General features: G+C 36.2%; 1 long non-coding RNA gene across 4 annotated transcripts in view; it reads left to right on the top strand.

The window, feature by feature from the left end:
* The window catches only part of LOC148216844 (uncharacterized), an 89,196-nt gene that overhangs the window by 6,363 nt on the left and 57,482 nt on the right, over positions 1-25,351 (top strand). Inside the window, exons 2-3 of one of the 4 annotated variants that reach the window (XR_015794412.1) lie at positions 22,768-22,930; positions 24,026-24,596. The exons of 1 other annotated variant lie outside the window; for it this stretch is intronic. This is a non-coding gene — a long non-coding RNA (uncharacterized LOC148216844). Of the gene's footprint in view, positions 1-22,767; positions 22,931-24,019; positions 24,597-25,351 lie in introns of all 4 variants that reach the window. 2 more of the 4 variants (XR_015794410.1, XR_015794411.1) reach the window with 2 other exon arrangements.

Here is a 25,351-nt window from a genome sequence, read left to right as displayed (position 1 = left end):
CTATTCTATTCTATTCTATTCTATTCTATTCTATTCTATTCTATTGGTTGCTGGTTCGTGAACAGTGCCTAGCAGTAGAATACATACACCAGTAGAATTCATACATCATCTTGCTTTAGGTCATTGATCCTCTGATAATCATTCCTGAGGAGATCTACCAATGTGAAATATTGAAACCAAGTCCGAAGACAAGTTTCAAAGGATTATGTGAAGATATGCCATAATTACAATAATAACTGGCTTAAATATCCCCACCTTACATGTGCAGGTACAATATTGTGGTACTTGAAACTGAAGGGCAACTTTCCTCTGATGAGATGTTAGTTTCTAGTCAATTTGGGGCTTCATTATTGACCAGAAAATAACAGTTCAATAACATGTGGTCACTGATTTATTTGTGTTTGCCTTCATTTCTTCCTTCTGCTCTTAATTTTCAGGTGTGTATGCAGGGTGTCAGAGAAGGTTTTCCAAACTATTTGACTCATAGAAAGATAACCTAAGGCCATATAATGTAGCCTATATATATGTTTCAAACATTAATTACATGTCTGTTAAATAGCAGAGGAAAATATATATTTCACACACCACATCCTAAGATTTCCATTTGTTTTTCTCATCTGTACTCTCTCAGACATTTCTATTTCCTGAATATTCAGTGAAAATGACCAATATGGAATATCAAAGGTATTAGCAAAATCTGTATTAAAATGCCTCCACACAAACTGGAGTATTAAAAACTGGAACTGATCAATCATTTTTATGATTAATTAGTGTAAGCAGGAGAAATCCCTACCCCAAATCTTTAGCTTGCTTTTGACCTAAAGAGAACATAATTATTTTCTCACAATTCTCACCTTACAGAGAAAACCTTTTACTATGGAGAAAGCTTATAAAGAAAGCCTGTATTATCATTTAGATTTGTGGTGTATTTGTTGTAAATATGAAAATCTTTTCTCCTTATAGCAGGAAGTTGATCATAAATCAGGAAGGATGAAATAGAGAAGGACCAAATTAGCCCTCCTGAACTTCCTTCCACGCTGCTGTGTTATTTCAGCTGCTACTAGTACTATTGCTTTACAGGCTGTTTTAAGTAATCTCTGCAATGGGAATGAAAAGAAGAAAGCTGAAAAATACCATCTGGTTGTTTGGGTGAAAATGGGACGTGCTTTCCAGCCCATTATTAATATGAGAACTGTTAGTAGAATGGTCTTTTGAGGCCTCTCAATAATAATTAACAGGGTACCTAGTTGGGAGTTTTTATATTTTATATATTTATTGGCCCCCTGCTTTAGGATTCCTTCAGGCTTCCTTTCCATATCTAGACAGTTTCCGGGCACTAAATCAGAAACAGCAATTTCCACACCATGTCTAGGTCTAAATCCAGAGTGTCAACAGGTCCAATTAATCCATATACTCCAGTGCTCTGTATAACTTGTTGCCTACTACCTTCTCAGTAACCTTCCCCAAGAAGTGGAAATTAGAAATAAGCCAGTAGCATCCCAGTAACATTGGATCCAGAACTAGCTTCTTGAGGATTAGGCAGCCAGCACCTGTTTCAAGGCAACCAGAATCTCCCCCTTCCTCAAATAAGTATTGATTACTACATGAATCCAGTTCCTCATCCCATTCCCGGCTGCTTAACTAGCCAGATGGAGCAGGAAAAAAATCCACATATGGTGGAACTAACATCAAATAGAACTGTGTCAGCTTCCTGGAGTTCCATAAACTCAAAGACTTCCCACATAACATTAGAAAGTATCATCTCTGTTATCTCAATAGATGCTGTACATCTGGCTTTCAGCAGAGTTAATACAAACAATTTTATGCATGAAATGCTCAATTAGATTATTACAACTCACACTAGCTGGCTCTTTCAACCCATCCTTTACTTGTAGAGTTAGTCACACTTTAAATAGTGCAGCTGGAAAACATTCTGCAGACTTGCATTTGAGCTCATACCAATGTCCAATCATACTCACTTTTCATTTTCTGCCAGCATTGCTCCAGATATATCTTCATTGGTTTCATCTTGCATACTTCCTTGTAAAGCCAAGAAGCTGCCCAGGATAAGCAGGCACAGGGAAAGTGCCACTCTGGAAAATTGTTGCCTATCACCCTGGTTACCATATTCTAGAGACTAAGAAACACTTAACACAGCTGTCTTTCAGATTTGTGGGATATCCCCACGTGTTCTCTGGAAGCCTTCCAGATCAGTTGGGCATCTGGGATGGACTACTGTATCTTAATCGGTTCCATCTTTCTGAAATCAAGCCCATTGTCACAAGTAACTGATCTATCCATAACAAATGTTTGATGGGAAAAATCCTCAGTATCACATCACATCTCATCTGCTCTGCATTAAGGCCAGACCTAACATTTGACCAGCTACACGAGTCTGGCCAGTGGTGACCTGAGATAAGATCATAGTTGTCATGGGGGCCATACATTTTCAAACTGTGTCCAACCCCAGAGATGGGATGTTAAAATTGTCTAGAATGAGTAGCCTAGGTAAATCCATTACTATTCTTGCAATGAGGTCAAGTAGCACAGGAAGTATGGCTACTAGGAAGATGGTATATAGCTGTAGTTCCATTTACTCCACTGGCCTGACTTCACAATCAGATTACTTGTGGATAGGGATTCTCACAACAACCAGTGTCTCCCAGTACAGAACTGCTACTCCATCTTCCCTGCATCAAGGTCAGGGTTGATGTAGCACATTAAACCCATTTAGCCAAATCTCAGTAAGAGGGAATTCCCCCTTCTTTTTCCAACAGGTCTTGGTGATGCACACCTGGACTGCCATGTTTGTCCATAATTAAATTGTGAATGAGGCTAGATCTATTACAGACAGGACAATATGGAAGCCAAAATGTGCAATAACCTGACAGAAATATATATTTAGTTAGTACTCCTGAGAAACTTATCTGACTTTATCACAGAGGATATTAATACTCCCTTTTCCTAGGTAAACTAAAAGATTAAGATTAGCTGGTTAGCTTGAAAGTATAATGATTCATAAACTAAATCATGAAACCATTCTGCCCTGGTAAATAGTTTACAGTATTCATATGTAGGCACTGTGACTGCTACACTTTTTTTAGAATGAGATATAAACTGGACCAAGGAATTGCTTTAAAGAAAATGCAGAATGACACTTGGGCCTGCAAAGCCCAACATTCTTGCCCCAAACCAGGATGACCCCAGCCCTAGTGCAATCTTATTTTTAAAACATACAGAAATAGGAGATTTCTTTCTAGCTTCATTTACAGTTTCTTAAAAAGAAAGTGCACAAATTATGCAGCAGTTTAATAACCACTTGTTCTACTGTCCAAAGCTCAAGTAATGTCCAAAATTCACTTACTAAATCTAACATTTCAGTTTGATATTGTCTGCATTCCTTAGGCGTAAACTGTGGCCTTTTTGATCTAGTATAACATAATACTTTATGGGTAAAAAAGATCATAAAGTATATGAAATTGTATGCATTTTGGGGGAGACTTATATAAATTTAATTTTTACCTTTCTAATATAGCATATGCTAGAAAACATACGTGCATAATATACAGCACAGTATAGACAATGATCCATAAATGGAAACAGATCTTTGTACTCAAACTATAAAAGTAACACAGAAATGATTCATTAACATTCAAAACAAATAAACATGCACATTTATGTTAACAGAATGTAAAACCAAATAATAATAATAATGATAAAAAACTGAAACTGAACTGGAGAAAATGACAAAACATAAAGACCTGCAAATAGAAATAGAACTGTGGCAAAAGAAAGCAAAGATAGTACCAATAGTAATAGGTGCCTTGGGTGCAATCCCAAAACATCTGGAGTACCACTTGAAGACCATCGGCATTGACAAAATCACTATCAGTCAATTGCAAAAGGCAGCTTTATTTGGAACAGCTTACATCCTGCAATGATGCCTTTAACACCATCAAACAACAACACCTGCCTATCCCAGGTCCTTGGGAAGGACTCAATCGGTGGATAAAAATGCCAGATCTAGTCTAAACATCTGGCTGACTATGTGACTAACAATAATAATGTTTGTTCTTGAACATGAAAGGATACACTTCATTTTCTTTCTCAAAGCACAGTACAAAAGAATATTTTTTTTAAAAAAAAATATCCTACAACATTAAACAAACACCAGTCTTGATAATGTATGAACTTAGTAAGTAATATTGGCAGGTCTTTTCTGTGTTATTGTTGTGACCCAGAGTTTAGATAATTCTTTAGAGATGGAATGGAATTCCACTTGAATAGTTCAGAATAAAGAAAATAAGGTAACCCAGATAAGAAAAATTGTATGCAACTGATTTGGGCATAGATTAAGTATCTTGATTTCCATCTCTGCCTGTATTAGTCTCTATACCATAACCCTTTGCCTTCTGTATGCATTTTAAGGTGCATACATATACTGTATATGACATACACAAATACAGTATAATCTTTAGTGGTTGGTATGAACAAGCACTTTATTATAAACCCAGTAATAAACTGTTCAGACAGCCAGTGGTTAAGGCATCTGGCTAGAAAGTGGGAGACTATGAGTTCTAGTCTCACCTTATGCACAAAGCCAGCTGGGTAACCTTGGGCCAGTCACTCTCTCTCAGCCCTAGGAAGAAGACAATGGCAAACCATATCTGAAAATCTTCCTAAGAAAAGTGCAGGGGCTAATCCAGGCAGTTGCCAGGAGTCAACACTAACTCAAAGGCACAAATAAATAAATAAACTGCTCACACAATGACTTTCACTAAGTGAATTTTTCATAATGTTTGGATTTCCTGCGTAGCATCACTTATCCAATTGCCTTCCAAATCATGAAGGAGTTGGAGCTCTTGCAACTTTGTACTGATTTAGTACAAAGGGTGTAGTATATCAGTAACATTTAATCAGTCCTGTGTAAAAATAAAGAAACAACACTGTTAGCATTCGACAATACATAAAACTGTTAGCATCTGTCAATTTCTTAGTGGTGGTCAAGAAATGGGATGGAAGAATGAAACTTTGGGTTATCCATTCTAATTCCAGTTCTGAGTAATGTTGATTGAGATAGCTTTCTGAATTGTTCAAGTACATTTGGAGCCAAATCTTGTGATTGTCCATGCTCCTAAGGTGAACAATAATACCAGGGAATTTGCCATTTGGCTATGAAGCGTTTGAGTGTTAAAGGCAGTTTGGACATAACTTCCTGAAAATTCCTGTTGAACTCGTCAGAAGAGCGCCTGAAGAAAAATACCAAATAACTTGTTTGGGATGTTGTTAGTATAGGCACTAAAAGGAAAATTCTGGATAGTAAATTAATAACAACCTTTAGAAATAGAAATTATTTTGGGTATTATACAATAATTCTAGGAGAACACTTTTTTTTCTCTTTGCCACATGATTTTAAATGAGTAAGCAGCATCTTATTAATTAAATATATGTCGTAGATTCGTTGGATATTTTCATTTAACAATACAACTAAAGCTGAAGTACAAAAATACATATACAACCAATAGGAATTCTAAAAGTGAAATTGGACTTCCAGGTTAATGTTATTAAAAGGATCCCCTTAAGAGACAGAGGGATTTCTTCTGACATGAACAAAATTGTTGCAGGGGATATCATTTACAGCCCTCCCACTCTCATCAGTGGTCTGTTTGGAAGATGGGAGAGGACCTCACTTACTTTATTCCCAGGCTCTGGAATGCATTTTGAAATAGACCCTGAATATGTCTCTTGCTGTCTCAGAAAGTCTATTGAAAGATGTATCTTTGGACAGGCTTTTGGTACTTAGTTCTATTATTCATTTTAATATGTTTTTAACTTTTTATATTCTGATTTTCTTTTTAATTTTTATTCACTGCATTGAGTGCTCACGAGAGATCTGATAGAAAAGAAGTTGAAAAATTGCATATGAGACTCAGATTAAGTTAAACAGACATACTGAAATTAATGAGACTTAATTTAGTCATCACTAATATAATTCTGCTGACTTCAAAAAGTTTAGGTTCAGTCCATAGTCTTTTGTTGTTTATTAGTGTTATGCTACAAGTTTACTAACTCATTGAGTTGAATTGAAATCTGAACAGGTTGCAGCTGATTCCATTTGAATAAGATCCAGATTCAGAAGCAGTCTGTGAACTAAGATTATGCTTAATTTTAGAGATTTATTTGAAAGAAATGTATTTGAACTCAAGGCAAAGTTTTTGTGACTTAGAAGTTTGACTGAACTGTTCCAGGTGCCAGGACACAAGTTGACTGAACACAAACCCAGAAAGTTTATATCAGTGTGGACTAAATTCAAGAGGGGTCATAAACACTAATAAGACAAAGTTAATGTGCTTTGCCTCATCTTTCCCATCATCTGTAAGCTTATCCACCAACCTACCTGATAATTTTGCAGCACCTCCTTTTCCCCCTCCTTTTAGCTGTCCCTGTGCTCCCACAATACTTGAATTCAAGTGCAGGATATCTAACCAGCCCAACCAACTCTCTTTTTGATCTTCCCAGAATCATTTTTGTTCTTACACTGTTTAGTTGCATAGCTCTGCTGATAGCCTTGTTTTATTTATTTATTTATTTACACAATTTATTAGTCACCCATCTCACTTTTTCCAAGTGACCGGGTGGTGTACAACAGGGTTAAAAAACAATAAATACGTTAAAAAGTATAAATATATATATTAAAAACAAACTAAAACAAAAAAAAATAAGCAAAGAGATGTTAAAAATAACGGAGATTATTTTTAACTAGATCACCCATCCCCTGAGGTCCCCAGGCCTGCTGGTACAACCAGGTCTTGAGGGACCTCTGGAAACCCAATAGTGATGAGGCCAATCTCACCTCAGGGGGGAGGTGATTCCACAGTGTGGACATCACAGCAGCAAAGGCCTGCTGCCCAGAGCCTGCCAAATGTGGCTCCCTAAGTGTTGGAACCATAACATGATTCGTAGGAGAGGCAGATGAGATCAGGGAGAGGCAATACCTCAAGTAACCCGGATCCATGCCATGAAAGGTTTTCTGGTTTCCCCACTCTGAAACACTTCTACCTGAAACATGTATGCTAAGATTGGGCATCAGGCAACTAAAATTGGATGTTCTGTGCACAGATGGTCCATAGGGGGAAAAAAATTCACATCCCAACTTAATTCTTTAAAAGTTTATATAAATCACAATGCTGAATATCCTTTGGCTATCTTTGTATAGCAACTTTTTTTATCTATATGATAAATTAGCTCCATATTATTTTTCATAACTATTTTAGTCCATTTAGCATTAAAATATTATGGATGTTAGAAAATGTATGATGTGACTTATCATGTAACTCACCTTCTGATAAGATTTGATCTAGGCTGAGCTTAAAATGTCATCCTCAATAACTATTTTTTTACTGAGTAGGTAATAAAAATTTTAAATGCTGTTTCTTTTAAACTCATTCTCTTTTCTCCCTTTTAAGAATAATGTTCTAGATATTGAACTGCATTTTGGTTATTAGCTACCTGACTATAATAAATGAACCATTTTTTTAGAAGTGGTAAACACTAAAAAATAGTTTTAATACTATGTTATATACAATTGTTTTAATACTATATAGTATATAAATATTTCTATACTATTATTGTTATTTAAGACATGTACTGTACTCTATTCAGCAAAATAGTACACTGTTCTGCATAAAAACAGTATTGATCAGATCCATGCATTCCTTAATATATTTGGGTCCAAGTTTCATTAAGCTTTAAAAGGTAAGTACTAACATTTTGAACATTAGGCTGACAACTGGAGCTCTTTTGATGTCAGTATTCTCAGGATAAAATGTTGTCTTTACTAGAGAAAATAGAACAGGACAGTTATTCTGTGATTTTTTTCCCCTTGTTGCTGAAATTTCATATAAATAGTATATAAAAGATTATTGGACTGGCAGGAATACATATCATTTCCCTTCCCACCAATGGGTTAAAAAAACTTGCATCTTTTGCTAATTTCTATACAACAGATATACATACTGTATCTATACTGATGCAATACAAAAGAGCAATCATTACAGGACTATATCCAACTGTGTAATGCAAACAAACTCCTTGTTAGAAGGAGGGGTGAATCACAGGCAAAATGATCTACAGAACGTTCCAGGAGCGCTTGTAGAGTAATACTTTGGTCCTCCTCCTCCTCCTCCTCCTCCTCCTCCTCCTCCTCCTCCTCCTCCTCCTCCTCCTCCTCTCTGATATGAACTGGGTAGTGCCCAGCACTCCTTAACAGACTATCTTGTTTCTCACATGCAGATGTTTTGAAATTAAGAGAATGAATCCTCTTTCATAAACTAGGCAAGCAGTCAATAGCATGTTTGACAAGATGCCTTTCAATTGGCTCAAGAAGTATCACACATAGTTTTATTTAATCTGCCTGTCAAATGACACCCTGATCAAATAAAATAATTAGACTAAGCTATCTTTCTTTTTCATTTAAGTTGTAAAAATTGGGAACTAAAACTGCTTTGTTATTGTTGTGATGGCAAAGTAATAAGAAGGAATTTTCATTATGAACTCAGAGTTCTGTTTGGATTTTGCAAAAGAGAAAGTGAGGTCATTCACATGAGCCTATAAACCAAAGCTGTGTGGCAAGGCTGTCACTAGTTTATGAAACCTCAACTGGAACTGTTGAACACTTCTAAAAGTAGTCTAACAACCATACATTTTGCAAAAGCGCCATCATTAAGGTATGACAATGAAAGGCCACCTCACCTCAATTGAACTGATTAATGTTGTTCAAGAAAAACAGGATCTGAATTCCAAATAGGTTTTTTCATACCTGCACGGAGCCTCTTTTTCCCTACCATCTGCCTCTGATTTGAGACATGTTGCCACATGCTATTTCAAAGCAATCTAGTGGGAGGAAGCCACAGTGGAGACTTATAATCTCAACCTACATTTGTTAATTAAGACTAGTAGAAACAGTGTGTAGATCTCTTGTTCCATATTTCCTTGCCTGCTTCCTTTATTTCTAATTGAAAGCAGCCTTTAGGCAGAATGCTTCATAAGATTAGCTTTCCTCAACCAAGTGCCCTCCAGATGTGTTTAACTTCAGCTGCCACAATTCTTAATTGATTTGAGATTGGTTTACCACATAATGAAACAGATATTCTGCAAACTCAGGAACCAGCCCTTTTCTACTATCATACCTTTGCATTGGATGAAATGTACAGTTTAGTCAGAGTCATTTACAGTGAGTATCAAGGGAAGGTAAATGACAAAAGCTGTTTGTGCCATAGTTAATTTCCAAAAGTGGCTAGAAAGTGAGGTTAATGAACCCCATGTCCCTAAAAAAGCCCTGCAGCAGTTGAGAGCTTGATGGCTTTTCTTCATCTCCTGGTGCTCAAACATGTGGGAAACTGCTGTCCTGCAGTCTCCTCACATGGAGCAGCTGTCTGGAGCACAAGTGGGTGATATCTCGTCCTCTTCTTTTCCAGACAGGTTCCATAGGACTGGTCTACTTGCTGGTTCTTTGATTGTGGATGTGATGTCGTCTCCGCTCATTTGGAGATGTGTTAGGTAGCCATTCCTCACCCAGGAGTAGCATGCTTTGTCTTCTTATCTTAGACAATGACTGTTGCCACATTTTCCTGCCTCCCAGCTGACACTTCATGCTCAAAGACAAAGTATACTGGATTTACATGTAGGGAATGGTTGGTGATATGGCAGTTCTCAATTGAATTGAAGCCCAACATATCTAGAGCACAAGGTTGGGAGAAACTGCCAGAGGTGGAAAAAAAGAGAACATGGGACTTAATATTCACCTATTTGCTTAACCTTTAACCCAAACTATTATGTTTAACCATGTAAAAATTACTAATAGATCACCCATATGTTATCTATCTATCTGTCAGAAAGAGGAATATTCATTTTGGGCAGAAAATTACAGCTAAACAATTTTTCTCCTGTATGAAACTCTCAACTCTGGGGACTGCTTTGGGTTAAAATAAAGCACAAGTTACTCAGGTAAAATAGTATTGTTGGAACTAGACTGATTTATGGTTTTATCCCACTTTTTCAACCTTGTATTACCAAACAAGACTACCCCCTACTCTCCAGTCTGAAGATATTCATGCTTAAAAGATTATTGAATTTAATATTTTGCCAACACATAGCCAGTATTACAGAATTTTACTAGCAGATTCTAATCTGCAAAACATGAAAACTGCACAGGCCTCTAGCTTGTCCAAAAGTATTGGGGGAGGAGACAGAGAATGGGAAGGGCTTCTCAGACATATTAACCAGTCCTCAGACAAGCTTTAAGTCAACATGTTAAATTTTGATTAAAACCATATATTTGGTGTATTTCAATTTAGGCTCACCAAAACAAAAATCAATATTCTACAAGTAGTCCTATTTTCCTAGATGCATGGTAATTGGCTGGTTGCCAGCTAACTCAGTGTTGTACCATGACTCATTGATTTGTCTAAGGAAGTAAGCCTACATTTTAGAAATAAAATATTTTCTCCAGTTGGTTGAAGATGTATAAGCATACAGTATTCAAAGAGTATTGTATGAAAGCAGTTTACAGTATGCAGCATTCAAGTATTCTGGATAATTGGGCCTTTATACTACATACATCTAAACTAATCCATCTGAACTTTCCTTCTGCAAAATTCAGAACAAACTCATTGATATCTAATGTTCCAGTAGTCTATTTCTTGTAACTTAAAAAAACAAGGTCAGCTTTGCATTTACAGCTCTTTCTAGACATAAAACTGATGTTAGATGAGTAAAACCACATTAAACTATTACAGTACCATTTAGAATTGTTAATATAGTTTCAACTAAAAGGCTAATCTTAAGAAATGCAGATCCATACTTTGTAAGGTCATTTGAAAGCTGCAACAACCCTGGTCTGTTTTTAATAAGGAATTTAGCCAATTGAAGTTGTAAACTTGTGTGTTCAATTTTTTTTACTATTGTTAGGAGCCATATTTCACAGAGTGGTTTGGGTAATACATTCAGCAGATAACGACCCAACATTAAAAAGTGGGACTATATTATTCTCTCTAGTCCCTTTTTTTTCTCATAATAAACAAACATATAAATATCCTACTGATGTCTTTGCCACCAAGGCATACAGTTGATTAAAATAGTTTCACTAGTATCTGCTGACGTATTTATTCATTTACCAAATTAGCATGCTACCTATTTCATTATGACTTGTTTGTCTTCTCCCACTCGAAATCATGACAAACAAACATCTATACCCATTGATTTAGTTACATTAAAAATGCTTTCTATGTTTCCTTAACTCTTGGCCTTTTTCCTTCCTTTACCCAAAATAGCAAATGAAAATGAAATTCCCACATCCATCTTGTAAGAGAACCCAAACACCCCAATTAATTCATTTTCCTTAACTCCTGGTTCTCCACCACCCCACTCATATACAGTCCATAGATAAAAGCCCTAACTCTTAAGGTCACCACTCCAGGAATTAAACTCTGAGTTACAATAAAGCAGATAATAGCAACACAAGAAACTCTTGGTTTGAATTTAGCCACTATAAAGCAAACTGAGCACTTGCAAATAGAATAGAGGTGAGACTGGAAGTTGCCCAATCACAGTCACACACAGATGAGAAATCTCTAGGCAGTTTCTTTGTCTGAGCTAAAGAGTAAGAAAAATTAAGGAGGGGAGAGAAGTAAGAATAGAGAACTTTATTTACTTACGTTAGTATAGGCCAACTGAAAGTTAATCTGAGCACCTGATATTCCTTATTTCAGGAATATTTATCTATTTTTATTTATTTATTTATTTTATTTGTATAATAAATCTCACCAAGTAACTCTGGGTAGCGAACAAAATTTGAAAAATAAAAACAATTAAAATACTACAAAAATTAAAATACATAACAGCCAAGAATAAATCACCCATCATAATGACTAAATTGACCATGAAATGGGTCCCCGCACACACTCAGGGCCCCAGGGCCTGAGTACAGAGCCATGTCTTTAAGGACTTATGAAAAACTAGCAGGGTTGGGGCCATCCCAACCCCACCAACTGGCATTCCTTAGCCAACGGGACCCAAAGCACGCCCAAAGAAACTTTACATAAAGGGCTGCCTAGTTATCTCCAGGGTGTTTCACTGCAGTCAGCTAATTGTGGAACGCTGAAGATAGTTATTCCGATGGTTTGCTGTTGAGACTATTTATCAGAGAGTGGTTAAAACAGAAACAGCAGAAAAAAATGAGATAAAATCTGTTGAGATACATTTGTCACCATAGATTGGTGGATTCTTTTTTCAGCATTACCTATATAGGGTAAGGCTGTGTTTTTGCAGTTTTTCTTTGGTGTTGGTTGCAACATCATGGTAGCATGTTTGATTTCGATTGGCAAAGTCACAGTAAACACGTTAGCCTTGCCCAGTAAGTCAAAAGTAAAACAGAGGATCTTGAAATGCAAATGTTTATAGTTACATCATGAGATGCTAGGAAACACCCTTATATACCCTGTTAGACCTTTTTAAAGGTTTTAGACAGCATCAAGCACAGTGGAGAATAACTGATTTGAATTTGTGTTGACATAAACAATTTATAGGATCAGGGCAGAGGCCCATTCTGTTTCCAAGCGGCCACAGATGCACCCACAAAGCCCAAAAGCAGGATGTAATAGACTTTTTCAAAACATAACTGTAAATAGAAGCCTGGTGCAGGATTAGAATCAATTGTATTCACTTGTTTATTTTCATATATACTTATTTACCTGCTTAAAACACTTATAAACTATTTCCTGTTAAATGTGTCAAAGCAGATTACAATAAGGATACTATTCTGGAATTAAAGATTAGGAATATAATTATGTTTTAGATATTTTTTAAAATATTCTTTGCTGCCTTTGTTTTCTTTAGGTAGGAATCTGATAAAGTAGTGTTATAAATAATTAAAATAGGAATAAATGATTGCTGAGCTTATTCTAAATTTCATTAATCATATGAGACACCCAAAGAGCAACAAAAGAGAGTTTCCTTTTTCAAAATCTGACTAAGGTTTACAGTTCTCTACAGTTTGTTATCTTTTGCTGAAAGCGAAATAATATATATCCCTGTGAGAGAAATGCAGCCAGAAACCTTATTTTTTGCGAAGAACTTTTTTTGACACTGTGAGTGAATGTAATATAATTTGCATTCATTCTAAACAAAATGCAGAAATGAAACTAATAAAATTCATTTTCACTTCATGAAAAGGGGATGCGTAGGAACCCAAAAAATTCATACTCAGCAGAAGCTAATGTTTGTCAAAGAACAAGGCATTACTTTCTGCTATTAACAGGCATTTGACTATTCTGTCTTAAGATGTACATAGGGAGGAAGAAAAAGAAAAAGAAAAAAGAAAAAAAGGAAGAAACATGCCTTGCCTGGTCCTTCCTAGTAGTTGCCAATATCACTAAGTAAACGCAAAGATAATATGTTTGCTTTCTACAGAAATAAACATCCATGGGTGACCGTGACTTATGCTCTTGTCACTGTATAGTTAGACTGCTGCAGCCATTACAAAATAACATTGTTTGGTTGCTGCGTTGGCTGCCACTTGGCTACCAGATCCAATTCAGAAGGTTGGTTTTTAACCTATAAACTCTATACAGTTATCTCAGGCACAACCTGATCCACAGTAAGTCTATCTGTCCAGCATGAATGTCCACAGGGTATGGTCAAAAAAGTCAAGATGGTACAAGGGATGGTATACATAAAAACTAGGCAGATCTTCTGTCCCACCATTCTGTTTGCCACCTTAACTTTTTTGACCGTATGATGAGGTCTGCTATCTAGTCAAGTAATCAAGAGCGGCCTTCTCCAGGTACTACACGAAGTGAGGGGGATGTGGGCCAGTCTTTTTCAGTTGTGACCCCAACTCTGTAGAACAAGCTGCTATTGGTGATATGTTTGTTCCTGCCCTCCTGGCTTTTAGATAGAGTTTGAAATTTTCCTTTTCAAGCAGGCCTTAATGACTTTAAGGCCTAGCAGGGAAGGAGGATAGCCATCTTTTTTATATTTTTTATTTTATTGATGTCAGTGTTCATTTAGTATGGTTGACATCACAGTCACAAGGCTGCTGGCATTCTTGTACATTGCCCAGAATCATGAGATTAGGGCCAGTATATAATTATCTTAGTAAATGAATAAATAAAAGTGAGAATTTTTATGAAGAAAACAACCTTTTCTTAATGTTAAATGTATTCTTCAGTACTGCTGCCATGAAAAATTCTATATCACCCTTACTTTAAATATGACATGGAAGTAACTGAAAGCAAATAATTTATTTGCATTATATGGTTGCAATCCAGCAATTCCATGAGGTCCTGATATGCAATCACAATGCGCAGAAGAGCTGTTGTGCTTCTCTTGCAAATGAATAAAAGCCTTTTCTAGCATTTCCACCAGCTGGTTGGAGGAATCAGAAGACGCTTTTGTTTACGTGCAGAATCCTCTTTCAGCGACAAGAAGTGCTGTACGAGCAAAGAGCTCAAAGAAATGAGAAGCAATGCCTTCCCTTTATTTTTAGAAAGGGGGGGAGGATTTTGTAGGATGATTCCACAAGTCATTTCAAAGTTTTGCACAGTGGTGGAATTGAATAAGAAAGAAAAAGCATGATTATGTCAACACTCTAATGAGAGTTCATTAGTAAAGTCGCATGAGAAAGTGATACGAGTCTGGCTCCCAGCTTCAACCGGTGTTATCAGTGTTCTCATTTGCAAGATCTCCAAAGTAAACTGAAGTTAGGAACAAGCAAAAGTACAAACATTCTCACCAGAACATAATGAAGAAGCAATTTATCAAGTGTTTTTTTCAGGAGCTGATAGCGCAAGCTTGTTTTAAAAGAAACTGTCTGATAAAGAGAATTGTGTTCTTGTTTAAACTCACTATAAATTAAAGTTGCATTATTTGGGGAAGCTTCAATATGATAATTAGGTCAATAGCATCCCCAAGGAATATTCCAGCATCCTGGGAATCGGGGAACCATCACAGTTGTCTGATACTGTGCTGTAGGATTGAAAAGTAATAAGTTTATAAATATTTTAACTTTAAAGAAACTAATTTTTGCTTTGGTGAAATACATACTCTCCAAAGAAATGTGAAAGAGAAGGTAAATTACTCTTTATGGTAAAACATTCTAATTGTTTAGAAAGTTACAAATCAGAACCCGTTAATACTTGTAGGAGTAGAGGGCCTAGATGCTATTTGGTAGAAACAGGAGATTTGCCTACTGTATGCAGTTTAAATTATTGAAGAAATATATAGAATCTGTAATTTATTCATTTCTCCCCCACAATTTAAAGCTCCACTTGACAAGTCCTTCTTTAAAACTATGGAATCCTGTCAAGAAAACACTGAATTTAGAACATGTTAATTGTAACATTTGATCCTCAATGCTTTTGAGAAATAATATATTTCTCTTCCTTATCATGCAGTACTATTGATAGTCTTATTCAAGACTTGGCTCAATAGATCATCAGCACAGAATTGAATGCTAAATCAAAAACTTTGCCAGCTTTTCTGAGAGATGCTGAGAAACTGGTTGTACTTTTTAATCAACAGCGCCTCACTAGTCCATTTTATTTTAGGTTTGGTTTTTTTTTTCCTGCCATCAGTGATCATTTTTATACTGCAGAAGGTTTGTGGGATACTTTTCTCCATTTTAGGAATACTTCGGATAAGATAATCTAGCTTTCTTTATTTTCTGCAGAAAAGTACCTTGCTTGACCTTCTATGATTCCAGCAGTTTGTTGGGGTACATTATTTACTGAATCAAACCCACAGATAACATTGTACAGATTGGACTAACCCATGTGCTTAAGTCAGTATAGTTCTTCTGAAGTTCAAATTAAAAATGATATAATACTCTGTACTCTAACTTAGATATTTATTTCCTTGATTAAGCCTTCCTTTTTAAAAAATAGGGGCTAATATTTTAAAAACTTAATTACGCATTATCAGATACACCAGAATATTTTGAAATTGACATTGTTAGATAAACCAAAGCTATTCCAAATCCCAGTAGACACTTAAGAGCAGAGTATAGACAGAAACATGGGCACTGATAAAAGAAACATTTTTACAGATGATGATGATGATGATATAATTTTAGCACATAAGTAACTTTTCTGGTAACAGTACAGAAGGGGTTCTAACTATCTTCCTTTGGAATTTTTTTTCTTACCAAATTAATCTCAGCCATGAGGTTTCACAGCTTTGCCTCCCCTTAGCTTTTCTGAGATCAGAGAATGGTAGAATCATAAAAGTCTGGAGCTGGAAGTGACCGCCTGAAACTTCTATTTTGGTTTACAAAATAAAAATAGAAAAAATAGAAAAAACCCCCATAAAAAATAAAGCAATATTTATTTAACATTTAATTTGTTAGATAAAGAAAAATAAAAATAAAATAATTACAGACTATGTAAGCATATCATATACGGATTGAATATTAATTTTTTTTAAATTCTAGATCATAAAAATATATAATAAATATAGATAATAGTATTGTTATAAAATGTTATGAAATCTGTGCCAAAGATATTCTGCTATTTTTTAATTTGTAGATAAAACTGTCTTTTTAAAAACAAATAGGTTACACATATCTTGAATCTAAACTCCCTTAAATTGGGAGTATTATTACTTTTACAATTTCTCAAAATAATCCTCTTAGCAATACCTCCTGCCCAGTATAGCCATAATTTCTCAAAAATAGTCATATTCTAGATCTTAGGGATATAATTTAACATAATATTAACTAAAAACTAAAAAATAAATCCCTAGCATGTTAAAATATTATTCCAGAATAATGTCGGTGACTCACAAGACCAGAACATATAAGTCAATGACGCCTCAAGTTTTTTACATTGCCAACAGAGAAAATCCAGTTTCTATTCTTTCAAATACTTTATTAGTAGACTCAAAATAGAATCTTTTGATAAATCAATTTTAATCTTAAGTAACTGCTTTAACATTTTTTATGAATTGCAACCATTGATGTTTCATTAGTGACTGTTCCAATTTTTTAGCCATTGAGCCATAAATGTCATTAATATCAACTTTTAAAATATTCCTTATTTTTTAATATAAATACAATGTAGATTTAGTTTCAGAATGAAAACACCTTAGGTTTCTTAGAAGCAGCCAAAGCATCTGGTCTAGATTGAGCCATCAAGATATTTGAGTTGATTGTATTGCCACTGTTGAGAATCAGAGATATAAAATTCTATCTGAAGTTAAGAAAAACCATTAAGATAATAATTGTCATATAATTGATTTAAAATAACTATTCCAGATTCCACCCATACTTTCTAACAAAACATTTGCCACCCCTTTTTAAAGTCCACAAGGATCATCTAGTCCAAACCTTTGTAAACTACAGAAAAAAACAGTTAAACTATCTTCTTTTTAAAAACCTTCATAGATAGAGAACCCACAACTTTGTAGGTAGACTGCTCCACTGTTATACAAATATTACCATCAGAAAATTTTCCTTTTATTGAAACAAAATCTAGGTAGCTGTGACTTATACTATTGTTTCTGGTTCTAGTTTCTGTGGCAACAAAAAATAGTTTCTGATTATTTTTACTAGGGTATCATATTAAGAATCAGACAACTCATATTATGACTTCTATTTAGTCTCCTTTTTCTGAAGATTTGTCCCCATAAGGCATGTCCTCAAATCCCTGTATCATCTTTGTTGTCATTCTCTGAAGCTATTCTAACTTATCGATAGCCTTATGGAAAAGTGGTGCCCAGAACCATATTTAGTACTTCAAGTGTGATCTCACCAGCGCAGAGTAGAGGGGGATAGGATCTCACCTTTCTTTGCTACAATGCTTGTATGAAGTCCAGAACTGTTGTAACCTTTCTAGCAGCTGTTACACTGCTGGTGACATGTTCAGCTTGTAATTAGTGACCACACCCACATCCTTCTCCAGCCTAGTGCTTCCAAACCATTAATCCCCACTTTCTGTTTGCCCTAAATGTAATGCCTTTCATTCCCCCCTGGACATGGAAGGACATCTTGTTCCTCTCAATTCAGCCTTCCAAGCTGTCCAGATTAGATTACATTAGATCAAGCAAGGCTGAGTTATATAAGGAATTGCTGTTCAAATATATTTTAAGTGATGTATAGTAACACTGATTCTTTGTCATTCTTATAATAATCCTGTAACTGTAGTATTATCTATCTCATATTCTATATGAAATTCTAAGTCTCCTAAATACATGGTATTTTAGAATCAAGTCAGTAAATGTATTGCTCAGCCTTATAATCATTGTAATAATCTAGAGTTATCCCAGAGATGCTGGTTTCATAGACATTAACTGGGGTACCCACTATCTGCCTTCTAGAGATCTTCATTCCATTTCTTGCGCATTTAATTAGCAATTGCGGCTTATGTCTAAAACTTGCACTTTCTAATTTCAGTTTTTTTATGTAACTGTGGGAATAAAACTTTTATCATGGAATGATAATTTGGGATCCATGTACAGGAACAATTCCCTTGTGCTACATTTGATCTGGTAGCATAGGAAGCAGGAAGGAGGAAAGGTTGTAAAAAATCAAGATATTTGGGAGCCTTTATAACTGGCTATTTATAGTTCATAGTTTAACTATTGAGCTACATCAGCATTATATTGGCATAGAAAGTTGGATTCTAGAAACACATTATATCTAGTCTTCTAGACTTAAAAGCATTAACTCTATATGAGAAGCTGTCTTTTCTTTGGTACCCAGCCTGTTTATGGATCCATCTTTTCTCAGAATACAAGCATTCCCATTGCCACTGAAACAAATCAGGACTTGCTTCCCCTTTTTATCATCATGATCACTGTCCTCAACAATCATCTTTACACTTTCACCCCTAGTCAGCTGAATACTATGCTAAGAATAAAACTCTTCATCTGCTGAACTGTCATTTGTATTTTTAAAAAGAAATGAGTGTATTAAAAATATCATATTTTAAATGCAAGAGTAAGAATGGCCTTTTAATTTTATAACAACTGTGGTTAGATATAGCTTTGCTGAACCAAAGAACTGCCCACATTTTCATGAATTATAGAAGATTTAGGCTTGGGCTGTATTGAAAGGAGTGGTTATTTCAAAAATAAGCATGCATAAGACTGCAGTGTTAGTACTGATCTGTGATCTTAGAAATCAATGCTGCATTTAAATTATGTTGCATGTAAAAATAGCTACAAAGAAAGTTTTTTTAAAGAAGGTATTTAGGTAAGAAGATTCCCAAAGGTATCAGTATTTGTTTTACTTATGTTTTAAAACTGTTTTTCATATGTATAATGATATGGGAAACTAATTTGTTGTACACTAAGTTATTATTGCTATTTAAGCATTCTGGTGCCTTTTGTTATTAAGTTTTATCATTTATTTGCTGGGAATGGCTTTTCAAAGTTTGACTTGAAATTGAAAAGCATGATACCAATGTCTTAAATGTATTTATAAGGTACTGTTGAAAACCAATGTGTGTGTTACTTGGACACAAGATGATTATAAACGGGCTTATTCTCACATACTTGCATTGATTCAAGAGGAGCAGTCACCAGAAACCATGCCCTGAGCAGTCCTTACTCCACAAAATCAGGTGCTGCTCCTGAACTACCACTTTTCTTTAGTGGCCTCAGCTGCAATCACAGAACTTGGCAACCCTGGTTTGTGAATGTCTTGCCTGCATAAATGTGAGTGATAAGAGCATGTGTTGGATCACACACCTGTATTTTGTTCAGTAATGAAAACAGCTGGGAAAATGAAATATTGCTTTTCATAACAGTTATTGGGAAGGAAGTTGTTTTGGCTCAAACAATATAATCATTAATTCTGGCACATTTAACACAGAGCTGGTTTGAACATGTCAGCAGTTCCAAATGACCTTGTAACTGTGATATCTAAATACAGTTTGAAACATATGGTATCTATCACCATTGAGATGTCAACAGAAAGTTTCCATTAGTGTGATTCCTGGCGATAGGGTTAGGACAACTTCACAGCAATGATTTAAATAGAAATGTGTGTGCGTGCGTGTGTGTGTGTATAATATTTGAGACAATTTACTTAAAATTGTTACAAATTTATTTTGAAGATACTTTTCTCCATTAATAAATACAGTAACTACAGAGGCATAAAATGTAAAAAGGCCAAGAAAAAAGGAAGAACATTTGGTAGTGGTATGGCAAGGCCCAAGTTAGATCTCTCAGGATCATTTTGTTCCACTATGAGCAAGACTTCTTCTCACTCACGCCCTCCAATTTGGACTCCGGCTATATTTTTTTATTTTTATTTATTCAATTTATATAGCCACCCATCTCAGACCAGTGACTCTGGGCAGCTAACAACAATAAAAACAGCCAACATTTAAAACAGTACATTGTATAAATATAAATGTAGCCAAGAGATCTTTAAAAACCACAGGTATCAGCACAGCCATGAAATGGGGCCCTTCCCATGCTTGGGGTCCCAGGCCTGGTCATAAAGCCAGGTCTTTAAGGCCTTCCGAAAAGCCAAAAGGGTCGGGGCCATCCTAATCTCAGGAGGGAGGATGTTCCAGAGAACAGGTGCCATAGCAGAAAAGGCATATCTCCTGGTCCCTGCCAGCCAACATTCCTTGGCTGATGGGACCCAGAGCACGCCCAACCTGCGAGACTGGATTGGACAGGTAGAAACAACTGGGAAAAGATGGTCCCAAGCCATGAAGGGCTTTAAAGGTGACAACCTTTATTACTGAGGAAAGGATATTAGCTCTTCCATGTTACTGGGAAAATGCAAATTATGTTTCTAAAAAGTGACTCAGCCAAGACTCAGTTTGGGGGCCAATGTCTGTAGCCTCACAAAATGTCCACCCACATTGTGGAAGATGGTAGACAACAAAATCAAACAGTTGCCATGTGAACCCTTATTAAAATAGTGATATTTGGCTCTCCTAGAGTATATCATATCTTCTCTCTATTTTTTTTAATTTAGAATCCTACTTAAAGCCATTATTTTTGTCTGTATATTATCTATCTATCTATCTATCTATCTATCTATCTATCTATCTATCTATCTATCTATCTATCTATCTAATCTAACTAGTTTTTTTTTTAAATCTATAATGGAATTATGATTATTTCAAAGTAAATCTGCATGTGCTTTATATTAGGAAAGAAGAAGTGCTTTTTATCCTTTGATCACGTTAGCATCATGAGTTAAGAAAGCCTGAGGTGTGAGACTTCATGTGATCAAAATTACAAATTGCCTTTTGTTGCGTTGATTAAAAAAACAGCTTTAAACTGTAAAATGGAGGAAAGACCTGGTAAACAGAAAAGTTTGTTGCATGACCGAAGTAGCACAACATGGCCATCTAAAGTAGGTTTAGACACAGGTTTAGATGTATATAAAGCCCACTACATCCTGTCTATAAAACTGATTTGCTGCATAGTTGCCTCTGAAATTGATGTTATTACTAGTTGCAAAGGGGAAGGGGTACTAGTCCAAGTAACCTTTTTCTTTTTCTTTAAAGCTAAACACTCTGAGATTGAAATGAGAGGAGAAACAAGAAGGATAGAGAAATGCTGGGGAATAAAGGTCAACCTCTTTATCAGTGTTGTGGTCCACTTTGTCCCTTTCCCTTTAGCTGTTTTAAATACAAGAACATTTGGCAGTCTTTGATCTTTATATTGCCTCTGTTCACATTAAAATCTCAGTATTGTTAACACAGATGAGAAATATACAAAATGTAAACAATTATTTGTACTGCTTTGTATATATTTGCATATATTTGTGACTGAAGCAAAAGACATTTTATGCCTTGATGACAAATACCAAGGCTAAGGCACAGTTAAACACATTGATTTTTGTGCCAAGCTATTTGTTGGACTGTGTCCCAGCTTTAACTATGATAGGCTTAAAAAAAAAAGCTATGATGTGAAGTGCCTTGCAGATTGAGTGTGTTTATAATTACAGGCATCCCTCCCTATGTTGGCAGTCATCCATAACTTGCCTTGAGTGCATCACTCAAGATTTTCAAAGGCTCACAAAAACTCTTGCTATAGCTACTCGGTCAGAGGTGCTCAAAGTTCTCCTGTTTCATTTATGGTTTACTAGTTCCCACCTCTTGGTCCAAAATGTGATAAGAGCTTTCTGTAGCCCATCTCAAAGCCTGAGGAAATGAGAAACAAGATTTTCCTGCTGCATACCTGGCTGGCGAATAGGAAGGAGGGAACCACTTTCCTCATCCTACCTCTGGTACATAGCATAAATGTGGAATTTATGATTTTTCACTTCTTGTCCCAGTGGCAAATTCAGTCACATTGATCACTGTATCAGGCTTATCTTAATATCCTATTATGCTCCCTTTGACGCCAATAGTTGAATAAGTTCTTCCCAAGTGTTAGCCTAGCCTAGTAAATTATTTACACATTCTTTGTCCTTTGTTGGGTGGAGTGCCTATTCCACCTTTCCTTTCTTATCTTTCAGCATATTACTGTATATCTATTCACTACTAAAATTCTCCTTCTATAACCTTCAACTAGGTGAAGCAATGTATCAAAGGGCAACAGTTTTTGAACCAAGGTACCTCAAATGGGCTAACTTACAGAAGGCGTCCAAATTCTGGGACCTATTACTCCTATGGGATTGAAATTTGGGAAATTTGTGGCTGTTTCAGTACTGCACTGCAGCAGTCAGCCCAGGTCACGTGATTGTCATGGACATATCCCTGACTTCTTTCTCACCTCCCTCTGTCCCCTGTGCCCAATCAGCTGGTGGCAAGGTCTGACTGCAAGCGGTGATTGGCTGCTTTGGAAAGAGGCAGAAATTTGAAATCTCTTAATGGCAGTTGGTGGTGATGGAAGGACAAAGGAGCAACTTGGATGCCTGCTGGCGAGGTCGAGCTGACTGAGGGGGGGCACCAGTGGTTGACAGGTGAGCCCTGTTCCACTCTTGAGGGAGGGGGCTTTTGGAACATGCCAGAATGGGGAGCAGGGGTGCAGTTTTCCTCACACTCCACAGTTCCCTTTCTTCCACCTCCCCCCAGCAAAGTGTCAGGGTGTTCTGCTGGTCAGCTGAGGGAAAGGAGGAGAGGGCAGTGGCAGCTTCACGAGGGCTCTCCTGAGAGTAGTTAGGGGAGGGCAAATGGCACATGCCTATATTATATGTGGAAAAGGAAGGGAGGGAGGGAGGGAGGGAGGGAGGATTTCTGACAGCTTCCCACTAGCAAAGTCAATGGGGAAGCTGGCAGAAAGTCATACGTCGCTCACACTCCCACTGTTTTTTTGCCCTTGGCCATTCTGTTTCTCTGTTTAGGTAAGGAAATATCTCTGAAATGATGACTCAGTGGGTTGTCTAGTAAATATCTCATTTCAATTTGGAGTAGAAGTTTGAGTGTACTTCTGATAAGCCCAAGAGATAAGCAATGTAACTCCCAAACTAACAGGTTTGGGATTTACAGACCAACTTCTCTGAAAAGCTAATCAATCCTTTGTTTTATGTGTCATCTGACCTAACTTGCATGTAAATCAAGAGGGAAAAATTTATTAACTCCCTTTGTCCTTTCACCTATTAAACCTTTATCCGTAGTTGATGTGAAGCAACTCTTTAAGCCAAGCACTAGAATGCAGTATAAGAATTCTATATGTTTAGGGCAAAGTAATATATTGGACCTTTTACACATTTTAATTCTAAGTAACTGAAGCAGATTTTATGTAGGAATGAGAATTAAAACAATTAAGCTTGTTTCATATAGAAATATAATGCCTATTTATTAGGGCTTTTTCTCTTCCAAAATCCATGTTCTATTATTTACTTTTGAATTTTTCATGATTAGGTTGCTGGAAGGTTCTCTAGGGAAAACTGCTTCTTATACTGAAATTTAACTGTATTTTATTTAAAGCTACATAACATGTATCTAGTACTAGGCAGATGAATTCTCCTGCATGTTTTCAATGATTCTCATTCAATTTGATGAATGAAATATAGTTTCCAGAATTATTTTAGGGTGTTTTTTTTTTTCAGTTGCAGTGGTAATACCATCTCTGCTAACAAGAGGTCCTGCTCTTGAGAAGCTGTTGAATTTCTCTCCTGGAGAAATTAAGAAAAACCATTTCTCCAGTTTCCTTGCCCACAGAGTTGATGAAGCCATTAAAAGGATATATTGTCGAAGGCTTTCACGGCCGGCATACGATGGCTGGTGTGGGTCTTCCGGGCTGTGTGGCCGTGGTCTTGAAGTTTTGTTTCCTAATGTTTCGCCAGCACCTGTGACCGGCATCTTCAGAGTGCAGGAGCACAGACAGGAGCAGTTCTCTCTCAGCCCCACACCAGCCACCATTAAAAGGACATTTGTGCCTATCAATTATTTAATGAATTTTATTTTATGGATAAACAACTGCAACTTAACTATTTAGTTTGGCCTCAACATAGCTCCCAAGGATCCTTCACATTGTTATGTAATTGAACTACTCTTTCCTGTGCACAACCCAAATACAGAAAGAAAGAGCTGAGAAGCACCAGAAGAACTCTTGCTGGAATGTTCAAACTGGCAGGGAGATGAACCTGAAAGTTTTCTTTAGGTGCAGCTTGGCTAAAAGGCACAGTAAGTGTTGATGCTGATTAAATTTCTACTGATACACTAAAGAGGAGGGGACAGTTAGTACATTTTGCCATGTTATGATTTCATGAGCAAAGGGCAAATGAATCATCCTAGCTGAATCATTTACAGAAAGCAGGACTTCAGCGTTTTTCTTGATCAGCATATGGTGTTCAGCATTAGACGCTGCTGACATAATATTTACTAAGAAAAGCATTGGTTAATTGGCTTTTGACTGGCTCTGTTTTTGTTGCTTTCCACAAATGCACTCTATATTAGATTTTGTAATCAGCTCTGTCATGTGATCTGACGTATTAAAGCTAAATCAACACTCAGAGTGGCTGGAAGATCAGAGGGATCACATTACAGTATGACTGTAAATAAAATAGCATTTGAATCAAGTCAGATCTAGTCTTTGCAAGATGACGTCTGCGATGTTCTATTTAAATGAACTTAGTAACTTCAAAGACATCTTTCTCCCGAAAGATAGTTATTAGTAAAATCATGAACACAGCTTTCTTTGGACTTAAAGAAAACAAACCTGGACTTAAAAAAAACAAACACAAAACCTGTATATAATTTCTCTACTGTATCTTCTCATCCATGCCTACCTTCTTTTTCTCATCATCAGCATCTAAATTAAGAGTAGTTCAATATGCATGGTCTGATCCACACATGATGCTAAACAATAGAGGAGTTTGTAGTTGCAGAACAAGAAGTATATGTACACAATTAAAGTGTAATCATATTCATTATATTTC

This window comes from Python bivittatus, unplaced genomic scaffold, assembly GCF_059951505.1.
Source record: "Python bivittatus isolate LINGU-HERP-01145 unplaced genomic scaffold, Pbiv_v1 ctg000070_np1212, whole genome shotgun sequence".
In the NCBI taxonomy this organism is placed as follows: domain Eukaryota; kingdom Metazoa; phylum Chordata; class Lepidosauria; order Squamata; family Pythonidae; genus Python; species Python bivittatus.
This window is presented reverse-complemented; position numbering and strand designations above follow the sequence as displayed.